The sequence below is a fragment of the Aethalodelphis obliquidens genome, unplaced genomic scaffold, assembly GCF_003676395.1.
Source record: "Aethalodelphis obliquidens isolate GAN/ISIS:26980383/991018 unplaced genomic scaffold, ASM367639v1 scaffold6, whole genome shotgun sequence".
NCBI classification, from domain to species: Eukaryota; Metazoa; Chordata; class Mammalia; order Artiodactyla; family Delphinidae; genus Aethalodelphis; species Aethalodelphis obliquidens.
Window position 1 is genome coordinate 44,320,394 of NW_020837950.1, and position 16,875 is coordinate 44,337,268.

The 16,875-nt window shown below is 42.1% G+C and overlaps 1 non-coding gene across 1 annotated transcript; it reads right to left on the reverse strand.

The window, feature by feature from the left end:
- Nucleotides 1-16,802: 16,802 nt before the first annotated feature.
- Nucleotides 16,803-16,875, reverse strand: TRNAE-CUC (transfer RNA glutamic acid (anticodon CUC)). Its single transcript has one exon. It is a non-coding gene; the product is annotated as a tRNA-Glu (tRNA).

A 16,875-nucleotide genomic window follows, 5' to 3' on the forward strand; every position in this document is an offset into this window, starting at 1 on the left:
AGAATAGCAAGGTGACTGGCTTTCTAGAGGCAGCCTGACCAGAATTATGTCATAGAACACTCTAAACAGCAGAATATAACTATTAAGCTCATTAGTGAATTCTCTTCCTCTTGGCTAGAGTCCAGACCAGTGACTGTCAAACAGAGAAGGAGGTTGGAAGTAGGGTGGTGGAGGATGACCCTCCCTAGTGAGAAGGAGCCTCAGTTTCTCTGGAGAATCTGTTTAAAGCGACTTAAATCCACACTAGGCTCCCTTCGTTCCTCCTTCTTACCCAATCCCAGACAGTCTTGTAATTCTGATAGCCCCGTCCAGGAGGGCATGGTCCCTGATTGAAAATTATGGCTGATATTTCTTATTATTAGAAATAATAATAATTATTATTGAGCAAATTACACAACTATATAGGGAAATTTGCTCAACTATATAGGGAAAAAGGTAGAGAATCATTGCCTTAAGTTAAAATTTTCCAAGTTTTTCCTCAGCATAAGAATTACCTCAGGGCTTCCCTGGTGGCGCAGTGATTGAGAGTCCGCCTGCCAATGCAGGGGACACAGGTTCGTGCCCCGGTCCGGGAAGATCCCACATGCCGTGGAGCGGCTGGGCCGGTGAGCCATGGCCACTGGGCCTGCGCGTCTGGAGCCTGTGTTCCGCAACGGGAGAGGCCACAACAGTGAGAGGCCTGCGTACCGCAAAAAAAAAAAAAAAAAGAATCACCTCAGGGGAGTTGGGTTCAATCCCTGGTCAGGAGGGAGCTAAGCCCACGTGGTGTGGCAAAAAAAAAAGAATCACCTCAGGCACTTACTTAACAGGGTGTCAGGAATCCGTCCCCTGAAGATTCATTGAGTCATGGGTGGGCCCCACATGATGATGGTATTTAGCAAACTGGCTAGTTTGGGCAATGCTGCTCCAGGCTAACCTCTGTGGGAATCAAGTCATTATCATGCAGGCCTCCTTTTTGCTGTTGCTGAATTTTCCAAGGCACCTGTTCCCACTACCCTCCAGGAGACTCTCAGAAATATATCTGCCATTTCTCATGTGGTCCAAACACTTACCCCTTTATGGTAGAAGTGAGGGTCAAAGAGTAAAAACAAAGCAAACTCCAAGTTAGCCAATCAGGCATATACACAGACCCCAGAGGTTAGACCAGCCCTTACTTCTGATTCAAGTACTATATTTCAACCAGCCAGATTCCCCCGACTGATGCACCTTTGGTACTATTCTCTCGATCCCTTGGATGCCGACCACATAAAGACCACCTGGAGCCGTCGATATGACAGATCTCAATATTAAAATGGAAGGAGGGACTTCCCTGGTGGCTCAGTGGTTAAGAATCCGCCTGCCAATGCAGGGGACACGGGTTGGAGCCCTGGTCTGGGAAGATCCCACATGCCGCGGAGCAACTAAGCCCGTGCGCCACAACTACTGAGACTGTACTCTAGAGCCCGTGAGCCACAACTACTGAAGCCTGCGCTATAAGAGCCCATGCTCCGCAACAAGAGAAGCCACTGCAATGAGAAGCCAGTGCACTGCAACAGAGTAACTCCCGCTTGCTGCAACTGAAGAAAGCCCGCGTGCAGCAGTGAAGATCCAATGCAGCCAAAAATTAAAAATAAATAAATTTATTAAAAACAAAAAAACCATACGGCACTGGCACAACAGACACATAGATCAATGGAACAGAATAGAGACCCTTTGCCTGTCTATTCCATCACTACTCCCATTCTCTGCGCCATGTCCAAGTGGCTGAGTGCTGCCAGAGAAAGCCACTCTTGGTATCACCGTGGCCCCAACCGTGCCATCTGTCACATTTACAGAGTTTCTCTAGTCAGTTCACGTTCTTACTCTCCAGTGTGGTTACTTCAAACTTTTCCCATTCTCTCTAAAACCTCTCACGTCTTCCACTTCCTGTTCTCAGTTGATGATGTCACTTTGCGCTCAGCAGAATGGGCCTCCCAAAGATGTCCATGACCTAATCCCTAGAACCTGTGAATATGTTACATTACATGGCAAAAGGGACTTTGCAGATATAATTAAGATTATGGGTCTTACAATAGAAAAAGTATCCTGAATTATCCAGGTGGGCCCAATTTAATCACATGCTCCTTAAAAACAGAGAACTTTCTCCAGCGGAGGCAAAGAGATGTGGCAGAGAAGTAAGAAAGATTCCAGTTGTGAGAAGGATTCAACATGCTGTGGCTAGCTCTGGGACAGATGCCTCTGCTGCCAAAGGTGACCCCCCCACCCCCCAGCTGACAGCCAGCAGGGAAATGGAAACCTTTGTTCCGCAAGCGGAAAGAACTAGATTCTGCTAATGACCTGAGGAGTTTGGAAGCCTGCCAGAACCTGCTGAAACTTGGAGCAGAGAAACCAACAGACCAGCACAGCTGTGAGCTAATACATTTGTGTTATTTCAAGCTAGTAAGTTTGCGATCATTTGTTACAGCAACAATAGAAAAGTAATACACACCTCCTGACTCACAGAAAAATGGAAGCATCCAAAGGGGTGAGTTCAGGGCATCCCTGGTGGCGCAGTGGTTGAGAGTCCGCCTGCCGATGCAGGGAACACGGGTTCGTGCCCCGGTCCGGGAAGATCCCACATGCCGCGGAGCGGCTGGGCCCGTGAGCCATGGCCGCTGAGCCTGCGCGTCCGGAGCCTGTGCTCCGCAACCGGAGACGCCACAACAGTGAAAGGCCCGCGTACCGCAAAAAAAAAAAACCCAAAAAACAAACAAAAAAAACCAAAGGGGTGAGTTCAAGTTTCTACGCGCAGTCTACAAACATAACTGTGTCACTCCCATGCTTCTCTTTCTTCCTTTTTCCCTCTTGTTGTATTGGACTAGCTGTTCTTTCTCATCTCCCAGGCCATTCCTTCCATCTGTTCTGAATACCATCTCCTCTTGACTTCTGAACTTTGACTATTGATTATCCTCCCCGTTGTCTCCTTCCTCAACCCCCTTACTGATTCCTTCCCATCAGCAGTCAATTGTAGAAAGTTTTCCTCACCTCAGAAAGAAAACCTATACCATTAGCCCTCATTTCCCACCAACCCAAGTTTATTTTACAAATTTATTCTGATACTGCTTTAGCACCCCTTATAGATCAGCCCTCCAGGAAGACAGCTCACTGGCCTGCTGCTGAACCCGGCTCTTTTTCACTCCCACTCAACCAGGATTCCACTCAACATAGCATAACCGAACTCCCTCTGGCTAAGGCTAACAAAGACCTCTGTGTTACCAAATCCAGTGGACTTTTACATCTTTATTTTACCTGCGCTCTCAGGAGCATCCGATATATTATAGATGGCCATTCTACCTTTCTCAAAAAGTCTTTTCCTTGTTATCCTGGATACTGCACTCTTCTGGTCTTCTTCCTGTTGCTCTAGTTATGAATTTACAGCATCATCTGCGGTGTTCTTTACCAAACCTAAAATTTTGGGTTCTCTCTTAGACACTCTGTATTCTTTTTCCAGGCCATCTCATTTTTTCCTATGGCTTGCTTTTATTTTTAATTGAGGTATAATTGATTTACAATATTATATTAGTTTCAGGTGTACAGCACAGTGATTCACTATTTTTATAGCTTATACTCCATTTATAGTTATTATAAAATATTGGCTATATTCCCTGTGCTGTACAATATATCCTTGTTGCTTATTTATTTTGTACATAGTAGTTTGTATCTCTTAATCCACTACTCCTATCTTGCCCCATCCTTTCCCTCTCCACACTGGTAAACACAGTTTGTTCTCTATATAGACTATTTCTGTCTTGTTGTATTCATTCTTTTGTTTAAATTTTTAGATTCCACATTTCCACATATAAATGATAACATTCAGTATTTGTCTTTCTGTATCTTACTTATTTTACTAAGCACAGTACCCTCCAGGTCCATCCCTGTTGTTGCAAATGGCAAAAGTTCATTCCTTTTAATAGCTGAGTAGTATTCCATTTTATATGTATACCACATCTTCTTTATCCATTCATCTGTTGATGGACACTTAGGTTGCTTTGATATCTTGGCAATTATAAATAATGCTGCTATGAACATTGGGGTGCGTGTATCTTTTCAAGTTAATGTTTTAATTTTCTTCAGATATATGCCCAGGAGTGGAATTGCTAGATCATACGGTAGTTCTAGTTTTAGCTTTTTGAGGACCCTCCATATTGTTTTCCACAGTGGCTGCACCAGCTCACATTCCCACCAACTGTGTCCAAGGGGTCCCTTTCCTCCACATCCTCACCAACATTTTTTATTTGTGGTCTTTTTGATGACAGCCCTTCTGACAGGTGTGAGGTGATATCTCATTGTGGTTTCAGTTTGCATTTCTCCGATGATTAGTGATTTTGAGAATTGTTTCATGTGCCTGTTTGGCATTGGTATGTCTTCTTTGGAAAAACGTCTGTTCAGACCTTCTGCCCAGTTTTTTCTATTTCTGATATTCAGTACCATGAGCTGCTTAGATACTTTCAACATCAACCCCGTATTGTTCAGATCACTTACAAATATTTTCTACCCTTCAGTATGTTGTCCTTTTGTTGTCAATTGTTTCCTTTGCTGTGCAAAAGCTTTTAAGTTTAATTAGGTACCATTTGTTTACTTTTTCTTTTGTTTCATGTGCCTTAGGTGACAGATCCAAAAAAGTATTGCTACAATTTATGACAAAGACTGTTCTGCCTGTGTTTTTTTCTGAGTTTTATGCTTTCCAGTCTAACATTTAGGTCTTTAATCCATTTTGAGTTCATTTTTGTATATGGTATGAGAAAATGTTCTAATTTCATTCTTTTACATGTAGCTGTCCAGTTTTCCCAGCGTCACTTATTGAAGATACTGTCTTTCCTCCATTGTATATTCTTGCCTCCTTTGTCGTAGATAAGTTGACTATAAGACGTGGGTTTATTTCTGGGGTCTCTATTCTGTTCCATTGATCTCTGTGTCTGTTGTGCCAGTACCATAGTGTTTTTTTGTTTTTAAAAAATTTATTTATTTATTTTTAATTTTTGGCTGCATTGGATCGCTGCTGCACACGGGCTTTCTTCAGTTACAGCAAATGGGAGCTACTCTTTGTTGTGGTGCGCAGGCTTCTCATTGCAGTGGCTTCTCTTGTTGCAGAGCACAGGCTCTAATAGTGCAGACTTCAGTAGTTGTGGCTCACGGGCTTAGTTGCTCTGTGACATGTGGGATCTTCCTGGACCAGGACTCAAACCCGTGTCCCCTGCACTGGCAGGCAGATTCTTAACCACTGCACCACCAGGGAAGCCCCAGTACCATACTGTTTTGATTGATGTAGCTTTGTAGTATAGTCTGAAGTCAGGGAGCATGATACTTCCAGCTCTGTTCTTCTTTCTCAAGATTGTTTTGACTATTCAGGATCTTTTGTGCTTCCATACACATTTTAAAATTATTTTTTCTAGATCTCTGATAAATGCCATTGGTATTTTGAAAGGGGTTGCAATGAATCTTTAGATTGCCTTGAGTAGCTACTATGGTCATTTTAACAATTATTAATTTTTCTAATCCATGAACACAGTGTATCTTTCCATCTGTTTGTGTTGCCTTCAATTTCTTTCATCAGTATCTTACGGGTTTTTTTTTTTTGGCCACACTGCATGGCATGCAGGATCTTAGTTCCCTGGCCAGGGATCAAACCCATGCCCCCTGCATTGGGAGCATGGAGTCTTAACCACTGGACCACCAGGGAAGTCCCATCTTAAGTTTTCTAAGTACAGTTAGATTTATTCCTAGGTATTTTATTCTTTTTGATGAGATTGTAAATGGGATTGTTTCCTTAATTTCTCTTTCTTGTAGTTGTTAGTTTTAGAAATGCAACTGATTTCTGCATATTAATTTTGTATCCTAAATTTTACTGAATTCATTGATGAGCTCTAGTATTTTTTTGGTGGCATCTTGATGATTTTCTGTGTATAGTATCATGTCATCTGCAGTGACCGTTTTACTTCTTCCTTCCTAATTTTGATTCCTTTTTTTAAAAAAAAATTACAGTTACCCTGGGCTTCCCTGGTGGTGCAGTGGTTGAGAATCTGCCTGCCAATGCAGGGTACACAGGTTCGGCCCCTGGTCCGGGAAGATCCCACATGCAGTGGAGCAACTAAGCCTGTGTGCCACAACTACTGAGCCTATGAGCCACAACTCTAGAGCCCATGATCCACAACTACTGAGCTCGTGTGCTGCAACTACTGAAGCCCGTGTGCCTAGAGCCCATGCTCCGCAACAAGAGAAGCCACCACAATGAGAAGCCCATGCACTGCAATGAAGAGTAGCCCCCATTAGCCACAACTAGAGAAAGCCCACGCACAGCAACGAAGACACAATGGAGCCAGAAAAAAAAATTACAATTTCCTTTATTGCTGTTTGCTTTGATTATTGTATCACTTAGCTATTGCTGTATAACAAGTGTCCTTAATTCAAATGGTTTAATATAATGCCTTTATTTTTTTTAGTTTTTATTGAAGTGTAGTTGATTTACAATTTTACAATGTTGTGCTAGTTTCAGGTGTACAGCAAAGCAATTCATATGTGTGTGTGTGTGATATATAGTCTTTTTTAGATTTTCTTTCATTATAGGTTATTACAAGATAATGAGTATAGTTCCCTGTGTATACAGTAGATCCTTTATTTATTTATTTTTGGCTACATTGGGTCTTCATTGCTGTTTGTTGTGGTGCATGTGCTGTCATTGTGGTGGCTTCTCTTATTGTGGAGCATGGGCTCTAGGGGCGTGAGCTTCAGTAGTTGCAGCACGTGGGCTCAGTAGCTGTGGCTTGCGGCTCTAGAGCGCAGCCTCGGTAGTTGTGGCACACGGGCTTAGTTGCTCCGTGGCATGTGGGATCTTCCCAGACCAGGGCTCGAACCCATGTCCCCTGCACTGGCAGGCAGACTCTTAACCACTGTGCCACCAGGGAAGTCCCTACAGTAGATCCTTGTTGGTTATCTATTTTATATATAGTAGTGTGTATATTTTCAATTTGGATTCCTTCTATTTCTTTTTTTTTGTCTGGTTGCTGTGGCTAGAACTTCTAATACTATGTTGAATAAAAATAGTGAAAGTGGGCATCCTTGTCTTGTTCTTGTTCTTAGAGGAAAAGCTTTCAGCTTTTCACTGTTAAGTATCATGTTAACCGTCAGCTTATCATATATGGCCTTTATTATGTTATGTTCTCTATATACCACTTTGTGTAGAGTGTGTGTGTGTGTATGTGTAGAGTTTTTATCATAAATCGATGTAGAATTTTTTCAAAAATTTTTTCTGCATCTACTGAGATGATCATATGATTTTTATTCTTAACTTTATTAATGTGGTGTATCACATTGATTTATTTGCAGATACTGAACCATTCTTGCATCCCTGAGATAAATCCCACTTGATCATGGTGTATTAGCCTTTTAATGTATTGTTGGATTTGGTTTGCTAATATTTTGTTGAGAATTTTTGCATCTGTGTTCATCAGTGATATTGGCCTGTAATTTTCTTTCTTTTTTTTTGATATCTTTGTTTGATTTTGGTTATCAGGGTGATGCTGGTCTCGTAGAATAAGTTTGGAAGCATTCCTTCCTCTACAATTTTTCTACAGTTGTTTGGAATAGTTTGAGAAAAATAGGGTTAACTCTTCTGTAAATGCTTGGGAGAATTCACCTGTGAAGCCATCTAGCCTTGGACTTTTGTTTGGGAGTTGTTTTTTGTTGTTGTTTTTTAATTGGAGTATAGTTGCTTTACAATGTTGTGTGAGCTTCTACTGCACTGCAAAATGAATCAGCCATATATATACATATATCCCCTCCCTTTTGGATTACCCTCCCATTTAGGATACCACAGTGCATTAAGTAGAGTTCCCTGTGCTATACAGTATGTTCCCATCAGTTGTCTATTTAATACATAGCATCAATAGCATATATGTGTCAATCCCAATCTCCCAATTCCTCCCATCCCACCCCTTTCCCCCTTGATATCCATACATTTGTTCTCTGTGTCCATGTCTCTATTTCTGCTTGGCAAATAAGGTCATCTATGCCATTTTACTAGATTCCACATATATGCATTAATATACAATATTTGTTTTTCTCTTTCTGACTTACTTCACTCTGTATGATACTCTCTAGGTCCATCCACGTCTCTACAAATGACCCAATTTCATTCCTTTTTATGGCTGAGTAATATTCCATTGTATATATGTACCACATCTTCTTTATCCATTCCTCTGTTGATGGACATTTAGGTTGCTTCCATGTCCTGGCTTTTATAAATAGGGCTGCTATGAACATTGTAGTGCATGTATCTTCTTGAATTATGGATTTCTCTGGGTATATGCCCAGTAGTGGGCCTGCTGGGTCATAGTGTAATTCTATTTTTAGTTTTTTAAGGAACCTCCATACTGTTTTGTTGGGAGTTTTTAAATTACTGATTCAATTTCATTACTGGTAATTGGTCTGTTCGTATTGTCTATTTCTTCCTGATTCAGTCTTGGGAGATTGTACATTTCTAGGAATTTGTCCATTTCTTCTAGGTGGTCCATTTTATTGGCATACAGTTGTTCATAGTAATCTCTTATGATGCTTTGTGTTTCTGTGGTATCCATTGTAATTTCTCCTTTTTCATTTCTGATTTTATTGATTTGGGCCCTCTTTTTGTCTTGATGAGTCCAGCTAAAGGTTTATCAATTTTATGTTTTCAAAGAACCAGCTCTTAGTTTTACTGATCTTTTCTTTTCTCTTTCTTTCTTTCTTTTTCTTTCTTTCTTTCTTTCTTTCTTTCTTTCTTTCTTTCTTTCTTTCTTTCTTTCTTTCTCTTTCTTTCTTTCTTTCTTTCTCTCTTTCTTCCTTCCTTCCTTCCTTCCTTCCTTCCTTTCCTTCTTTCTTTCTTTTTTTCTTTCTCTCTATTTCATTAATTTCTGCTCTGATCTCTATGATTTCTTTCCTTCCACTAACTTTGTTTTGTGTTTGTTCTTTTTCTAATTAATTTACGTGTAGGGTTAGGTTATTTATTTGAGATGTTTCTTGTTTCCTGAGGTAGGCTTGTATCACTATAAACTTCCCTATTAGAACTGCTTTTGCTGCATTCCATAGATTTAGGATTATTGTGTTTTCATTTTCATTTGTCTCTAGGTATTATTTTTTCTTTTTTTTTTGCCGTACACGGGCCTCTCACTGCTGTGGCCTCTCCCGTTGCGGAGCACAGGCTCCGGACACGCAGGCTCAGCAGCCATGGCTCACAGGCCCAGCCGCTCCACGACATGTGGGATCTTCCCGGACCGGGGCACGAACCCGTGTCCCGTGCATCGGCAGGCGGACTCTCAACCACTGCGCCACCAGGGAAGCCCTCTAGGTATTTTTTAATTTCTTGTTTGATTCCTTCAGTGATTCATTGGTTGTTTAGTAGCATATTGTTTAGCTTCCATGTGTTTTTGTTATCTACATTTTTTTTGTTATTTTTAGTTGATTTCTAGTCTTATCCCGTTGTGGTTGGAAAAAATGTTTGGTATAATTTAAATTTTCTTAAATTTACCAAGGCTTGTTTTGTTTTCTTTTGTGGTCTAGTATGTGATCTGCCCTGGAGAATGTTCCATGTGCACTTGAAAAGAATGTGTATTCTGCTGCTTTGGGATGGAATGTTTTATATAGATATATATATATATGTCTGTTTGTTTTATGTGTCCTTATTGATTTTTTCTGTCTGGATGATCTGTCCATTGATGTAAGTGGGGTGTTAAATTCCTCTCCTATTATTGTTTTGCCATTGATTTCTCCTTTTATGTCTGTTAATATTTGCCTTATGTGTTTATGTGCTCCCAACTTGGGTGCATACATATTTACAATTGTTATATATTCTTCTTGGATTGATCCCTTGATCATTATGTGATGTCTTTCTTTGTCTCTTGTTACAGTCTTCGTTTAAAAGTCTATTTTGGGGCTTCCCTGGTGGTGCAGTGGTTGAGAGTCCGCCTGCCGATGCAGGGGACACAGGTTCGTGCCCCGGTCCAGGAAAATCCCGCATGCCGCGGAGCGACTGGGCCCGTGAGCCATGGCCGCTGAGCCTGCACGTCCTGAGCCTGTGCTCCGCAACGGGAGAGGCCACAACAGTGAGAGGCCCGTGTACCGCAAAAACAAACAAACAAATAAAAGTCTATTTTGTCTTGATATAAATATTGCTACCCTGACTTTCTTTTGATTTCCATTTGCATATTGCATCTTTTTCCATCCCTTCCCTTTCAGTCTCTGTGTGTCTTTAGATCTGAAGTGAGTCTCTTGTAGGCAGCATATAGATAGGTCTTGCTTTTTTTATCCATTCAGTCACCCTAAGTTTTTTGTTTGTTTGTGTTTTAGAATTCTCACTTCTCTTTAATCACTGAGTTTCAGATTTTACAAATAATCTTAGAACAATTCAGGTAACTAAGGTTTTGGGGGGAAACAGTTCTTACTTGTACATGAAAAACTACTACATGCTACATTTTTCTGTAAATAACTCCATTGGCTGGATTAACAAACATTGTCACAGAAACACAGAATTTTTTTAAAGCCATAGATCACTGCATATATATTCACAAAAAGCCATAAACAAACGTGCATTTCTCCTTACTAAGAGAACTTAATTAGATGTTTGAACATTAAGGCAGTGATGATTCTAAAACATAATGAAATTCTAAGTTAAGCCTTTATGTTTATTTTGAAACCTATATTCATAGGCAACTGTGACCAAAGCAAACTTTTTTTTTTTTTTTTTTGCGGTACGTGGGCCTCTCACTGTTGTGGCCTCTCCCGTTGCGGAGCACAGGCTCCGGACGCGCAGGCTCAGCGGCCATGGCTCACGGGCCCAGCCGCTCCGCGGCATGTGGGATCTTCCCGGACCGGGGCACGAACCTGCGTCCCCTGCATCGGCAGGCGGACTCTCAACCACTGTGCCACCAGGGAAGCCCCAAAGCAAACTTTTATCTACCAGGTTGAGTTCACCTGCCCAGGGTATGTTATTTATCCACTACCAAAAATTCTTCTACAGGATAGGAATTAGTAGAGACACCATTGATTTACTTCAATGAATTATTAGTCCCCTCAGGTTTTATTTTGAGGATTTAGCTTTCAGCAGCCTAAGCATGTGCCACAGAAGGAACAGAGCATTTTTCTGGGTAAACTTAGAAAAATATACAGACCGCACTGATTTTTACTTGCTTGAAATTTGGCCAACAGTCAAGAACTCAGAATCTCCTAAATACAGAAAACCTCAAAAGCATGCTTCACCACACACCCATCTCAAAACATAGATGTTCTTGACTGTTGAAGCACTTGGTCTTCACCTCATTTTCTTTGAAGACTGTTTGGTATTACCCTCTCTAAACAAACAAAGCAACAAAATGCAGAATACGATATTTTAGATGGATCCATTCTATAATTGCCATCCTCAAGGCACAGATACTATCCTTGCTAGACCAATGTGTTTCCTCATTTAAGGAAAAAAACGAGAGGTGGATGAAGAGAAGATTCACTTTAAATAGTTGTTGATTGCACTCTTACCCTATCAAGCTTATGCAAAGTGTTCACATTTAGTGGGGAATGTCCTTTTCTCCTTATGTTATTTTTTTTAACATTTAGAGAGACAAAACTCAGACTCAGGGCTTCCCTGGTGGCGCAGTGGTTGAGAGTCCGCCTGCCGATGCAGGGGACACGGGTTTGTGCCCCGGTCTGGGAGGATCCCACGTGCCGCGGAGCGGCTGGGCCCGTGAGCCATGGCCGCTGAGCCTGCGCGTCCGGAGCCTGTGCTCCACAAACGGGAGAGGCCGCAACAGTGAGAGGCCCGCGTACCGCAAAAAAAAAAAAAAAAACAAAAACCAAAAAACTCAGGCTTAGCTGGTGGGTGCACTTTGAGGAGCAGCTCTGGGGCACCATCTTGGCCTTCTGTAAGGAGTAGGAGGGATGCTCATAGGACACACTCCAGTCTGAGCTAACAGGCATGATTTCATAGCCCAGTGTTTCCATAGTTGGGGTGACTTACTGTCACTTAGACTGAAAGTCAGTCACCCTAAGATTTTTTATTGGGACATTTAGTCATTTACATTTAAAGTAATTACAGATAGGTTGTATTTAATCTCATTTAGTTAATTGTTTTCTGGGTGTTTTTGTAGTTCTTCACTGTTTCTTTTTCTCTTGCTCTCTTCATGATTTGATGATTTTCTTTAGTGTTATGTTTGAATTCCTTTCTCTTTATTTTTTATGTCTCTATATTAGGTTTTTGGTTCATGGTTACCATGAGGTTTATATGTAGCAATCTTTATATATACATGATTATTTTAAGTTGCTGATGTCTTAATTTCAAATGCGCTGTAACAACCCTCCATTTTTACTCTCCTCCCCCCATCATCACTGTTTTTGACATCATATTTTACATCTTTTTGTTTTGTGTATCCCTTAACTGCTTATCACAGATGTAAATAGTTTTACTACTTTTGTCTTTTAACCTTCCTGCTAATTTTGCACATGGTTGATTTACTACCTCTTCTATATATTTGCCTTTACCAATGAGGTTTTTCTTTTTTGTAATTTTCACGTTTCTAGTTGTAGCCTTTTCTTTTTCACTTAGAGAAATCCCTTTAACATTTCTTGTAAAGCTGGTTTGATGGTGCTGAACTCTTATCTTTTGCTTATCTGTAAAACTTTTCCTTTGAATTTTAGAATTTTATTTATTTTTTTATACAGCAGGTTCTTATTAGTTATCCATTAAATACATATTAGTGTATATATGTCAATCCCAATCTCCCAATTTATCACCCCCCCACACCCCGCTTATCTGTAAAACTTCTGATCTCTCCATCCAATCAGAAAGCAAGCCTTGCTGGTGGATTACTCTTGGTTGTATGTTCTTCCTTTTCATCACTTTAGATATGTTGTGCCATTCCCTTCTGGCCAGCAGAGTTTCTGCTGAAAAGTCAGCTGATAGCCTGATGGGAGTTGCCTTGTATGTAATTTATTGCTTTTCCCTTGCTGCTTTTAATATTCTCTCTTTATCTTTAATTTTTGTCATCTTAAATACAATGTGTCTTGGTATGTTCCTCCTTAGGTTGATCCTGTTTTGCACTCTCTGTGCTTCCTGGACCTGGATGTCTGCTTCCTTTCCCAGGTTATGTAAGTATTCAGCTATTATGTCTTCAAATATGTTCTCAGTCCCTTTCTCTCTCTCTCCTCTTTCTGGGACTCCTATAATGTAAATGTTAGTATGCTTGATGTTGTGCCAGAAGTCTCTTAAACTGTCCTCATTTCCTTTTATTCTTTTTTCTGTTCAACCTCAGTGATTTCCACAGCTCTATCTTCCAGCTCGCTGATACATTTCTCTGTATCATTTAATCTACTCTTGATTCCTTCTAGTTTATTTTTCATTTCAGTTATTGTATTCTTTATCTCTCATTCTTCTTTATATTTTCTAACTCTTTGTTAAAAACTCCTAATTTCTCACTCTGTTCATCCATTTTTCTCCTGAGCTCTTTGACCATCTTTACAGTCATCACCTTGAACTCTTTATCAGGTAGACTGCTTATCTCCATTTCACTTAGTTCTTCTTTTGGGGCTTTATCTTGTTGCTTCATTTGGAACATGGTCACCTCATTTTCCAAGTTGCTGTTTTTACTTCTGTGTATCTGGTAGGTTGGTTACATTTCCAGACCTTGGAGAAGCTGCTGTTTGGAGGAGGTGTCCTATGCATCCCAGCAGCGCACTCCCCTCTGGTGACCAGAGCTATATGCTCTAGGGATGCTCCCTATGTTGGGCTACATAGGTCCTTCTCTTGTAGTGGGCTGACTACTGTGGACAGTTTGGTAGGCGTGGCTGGCCCCCTGTCCAGTTGGTTGCCAGGCCCTGCCTTGTGTGGAGGCTGCCAGCTGCTGTAGTGGGGCCAGGTCACAAGTCGGCTAGCTACGGAACCTCGGTGGCTAGCTCGTGGTGGGCAGAGCTAGGTCTGTAGTGCGTGGCTGTGGGGCTGGACTTCCCAAATATAGTGTTGGCGGTGGGTAGGACCAGTTCCTGACACAGCTGGCTTCAGGTTCTGGGGTTTCCCAAAGCTGGTGCTGGCCCACGGGTGAGTGGGGCTGGAACCTCGGGTGTCTGAGGAGTCCAAGTATCTCAGACCTGGTGTTGGCCTGCTGGTGGGTGGCCCCAGGGCCCAGGGGGGTCCCAGGACTAGTGCCGGCTCACTGGTGTGTGGAGCTGGGTACTGGGGTCTCTAGCTACAGGGCCCTGGGTGTTCCAAAGCTGGTTTCAGTCTGCTGCTGGGTGGGGCTCGATCCTGGGGCTGCTGGCTAACAGGCGCAAGGTGTCCCAGAGCTGGTGGGCATGGCCGGGGCCTGGGGGTTTCCAGGGTTGGTGCGTTGGCTGGGTCCTGACAAGTCAAGCTGCAGAGCTGCACTGGTCCTGGGGCCAGTGTCTGCCTGCTTCTGTGTGGGGTCGTGGCCCAGAGATCCCAGGACTGGTGGGTCGCCCACTTAGGTGTATGAGTCTTGACTGTACTGTGTGTGACTCCACTCCTCCTATCCATCTCATTGCTGTTTCTTTCTTTATATCTTTAGTTGTACAAGATCTTTTCTGGTAGATTCTGGGTTTTCTCATCAAACGTTGCTCTCTAAATATTTGTAATTTTGGTATGCCCGTGAGAGGAGGTGAGCTCAGGGTCTTCCTACTCCGCCATCTTTGCCAGGGTCTCCTGTGGCTTTCTTATCTACATGCTGACTCTCCCCAAATTTATATCTGCAAGTTCCTGGCTCTTTTCTGAGTTCCAGACTACTATCATCAGCTCCCCACTTGACATCTCCAATTATACGTGTCAGATCTCAAAGTCATCATGTTTAAATATAATTCATCATCTTCCTTCATAAACCTGTTCTTATCTTGGCATTCCTTGTCCTGGTATAAGGGCACTACCATCCATCCACCCAAGTGCTCAAGTCAACAAAAAAAGTAGGAGTCATCTTTGGCTCCATCCCCACATCCAATTGATTTGCAAGTTCTGTCCATTATGCTTCAGATCTGCTCTACCTTCTACATTCCCATCACTACTCTCCTAACACAGACCATGGCCATGTCACACCCGGACTGCGGCAAAACTGCGTATTGCTGTCCTTACACCCTCCTCATTTTCCTCCAGTCCAGAAACAGCATGGACAGTAATGTTCGTAAAACGTGGCAAATAGTACATTTCATTTACCCTTCTGAATACCCAAAACACTTTCATTTAATATAGAACATTTGTATAGATAGTGTAGTAGTACTAACTCTAAAAAAAGATAGCCCAAGGATTTTCATTAGTAGAAAAATATTAAAATATTAAACTAAATTGCTCCCCAATCAAGAACTAGACTACCAGATTTCAGAGAGACCAAGTTCAATGCACACACATACATGTAGAAGCATATATATATATTTTTGGCACACCTTCCAGCCACTAAAATAATAATCTTGAGGAAAGAGCATATGATATAGTGCTAATTTTTTTAAAAAATCAGAATAAGAATAATTTGTATGCTGTTGTTGAAATTACCTTAAACAATGGAAATCTAAGGGAAGGAGACTGGACACCAAAATGTTAACAGTGTTTATACATTTTTTCTTCATTTTCCAATAGCAGCATAATATGGTACTATTACCTTATTTTATTTTATTTTTTATTTTTTTTGGCGGTACGCGGGCCTCTCACTGTTGTGGGCTCTCCCGTTGCGGAGCACAGGCTCCGGATGCGCAGGCTCAGCTGCCATGGCTCACGGGCCCAGCCGCTCCGCGGCATGTGGGATCCTCCCGGACCGGGGCACGAACCCGTGTCCCCTGCATTGGCAGGCGGACTCTCAACCACTGCGCCACCAGGGAAGCCCCTATTACCCCTATTACTCTGTGTGCATGCAATTTTTTTTTTTTTTAGAGCATGTTTCAATGTCAGTGTTTAATGTGTCACAACATTTGGCTCATCTTGGCAAATCATGAAATTTTTCTAATTCCTAAGGTATCATTAAACAGCTGTTGTTGTTTTTCTAAATAATAATAACTCTGCCCCCTCCCCAGCCAGGACTGTCTAGGTTTCAATAGCCTAGATTTTCAGTGCAATGGTGTCAATTTCACTTTGGAATCCTTTCACAGATTATGGATGTCCACTTCTCATGAGGGAGTATGAACATGCAAGAAATGGTCAAGAGTTTGCTGTTTGTGAAAAGACTCAGCTGTAGCGGCATCTGGACAACACACTTTCAAAACGGGGTTATTTCATAATTGCATCGGCTCAACTCCGACTGCGCTGGACCTTGTCAGTTTATTGTTGGCTCCGTAATTTCACGCTCCAGGGTGGCAAGAACTGCCCTGCTTGGCCAGCCTGGAGAAGGCTTGGTGAATTCCTGCAGCCATGGCTCCATTTCTTGCTGCCCACGATTGGCATGGCATTGGAGTGAAGTCCATTTGGCCTGTGACTGGACCTCTTATTAGTCACAGGCAAAAAGTCCACTGAGGTCCCCAGGAAAAATAAGATGGAATCCAGGTGATAAGGTCTTAACCTCTTCTTGCACGCTTGGTCTAGTTTCACTTGCTCCCAGGGTGCCGCATGCAGAGACCTTGCATCAACGGCCCTTCACACCACAGCTCCTAGCATGAAAGAGCCGGGCCTGACCCCTCAGCTCCGAGATCGTGTGCAGAAGCGCCGCGCACAACACTCAGTGTGGATGCAATTTAAGGAATAGTGGCCAAAAGCATGAACTTTAGGGCCAGAAGGTCCTGGTTTTATGTCCCAATGATGCCACTTACTTTTTTTTTTTTTTTTTTTTGTCGCATGGTTTTAGTTCCCTGACCAGGGATTGAACCTGGGCCCTCAGCAGTGAGAGTGCAGAGTCCTAACCACTGGACTGCCAGGGA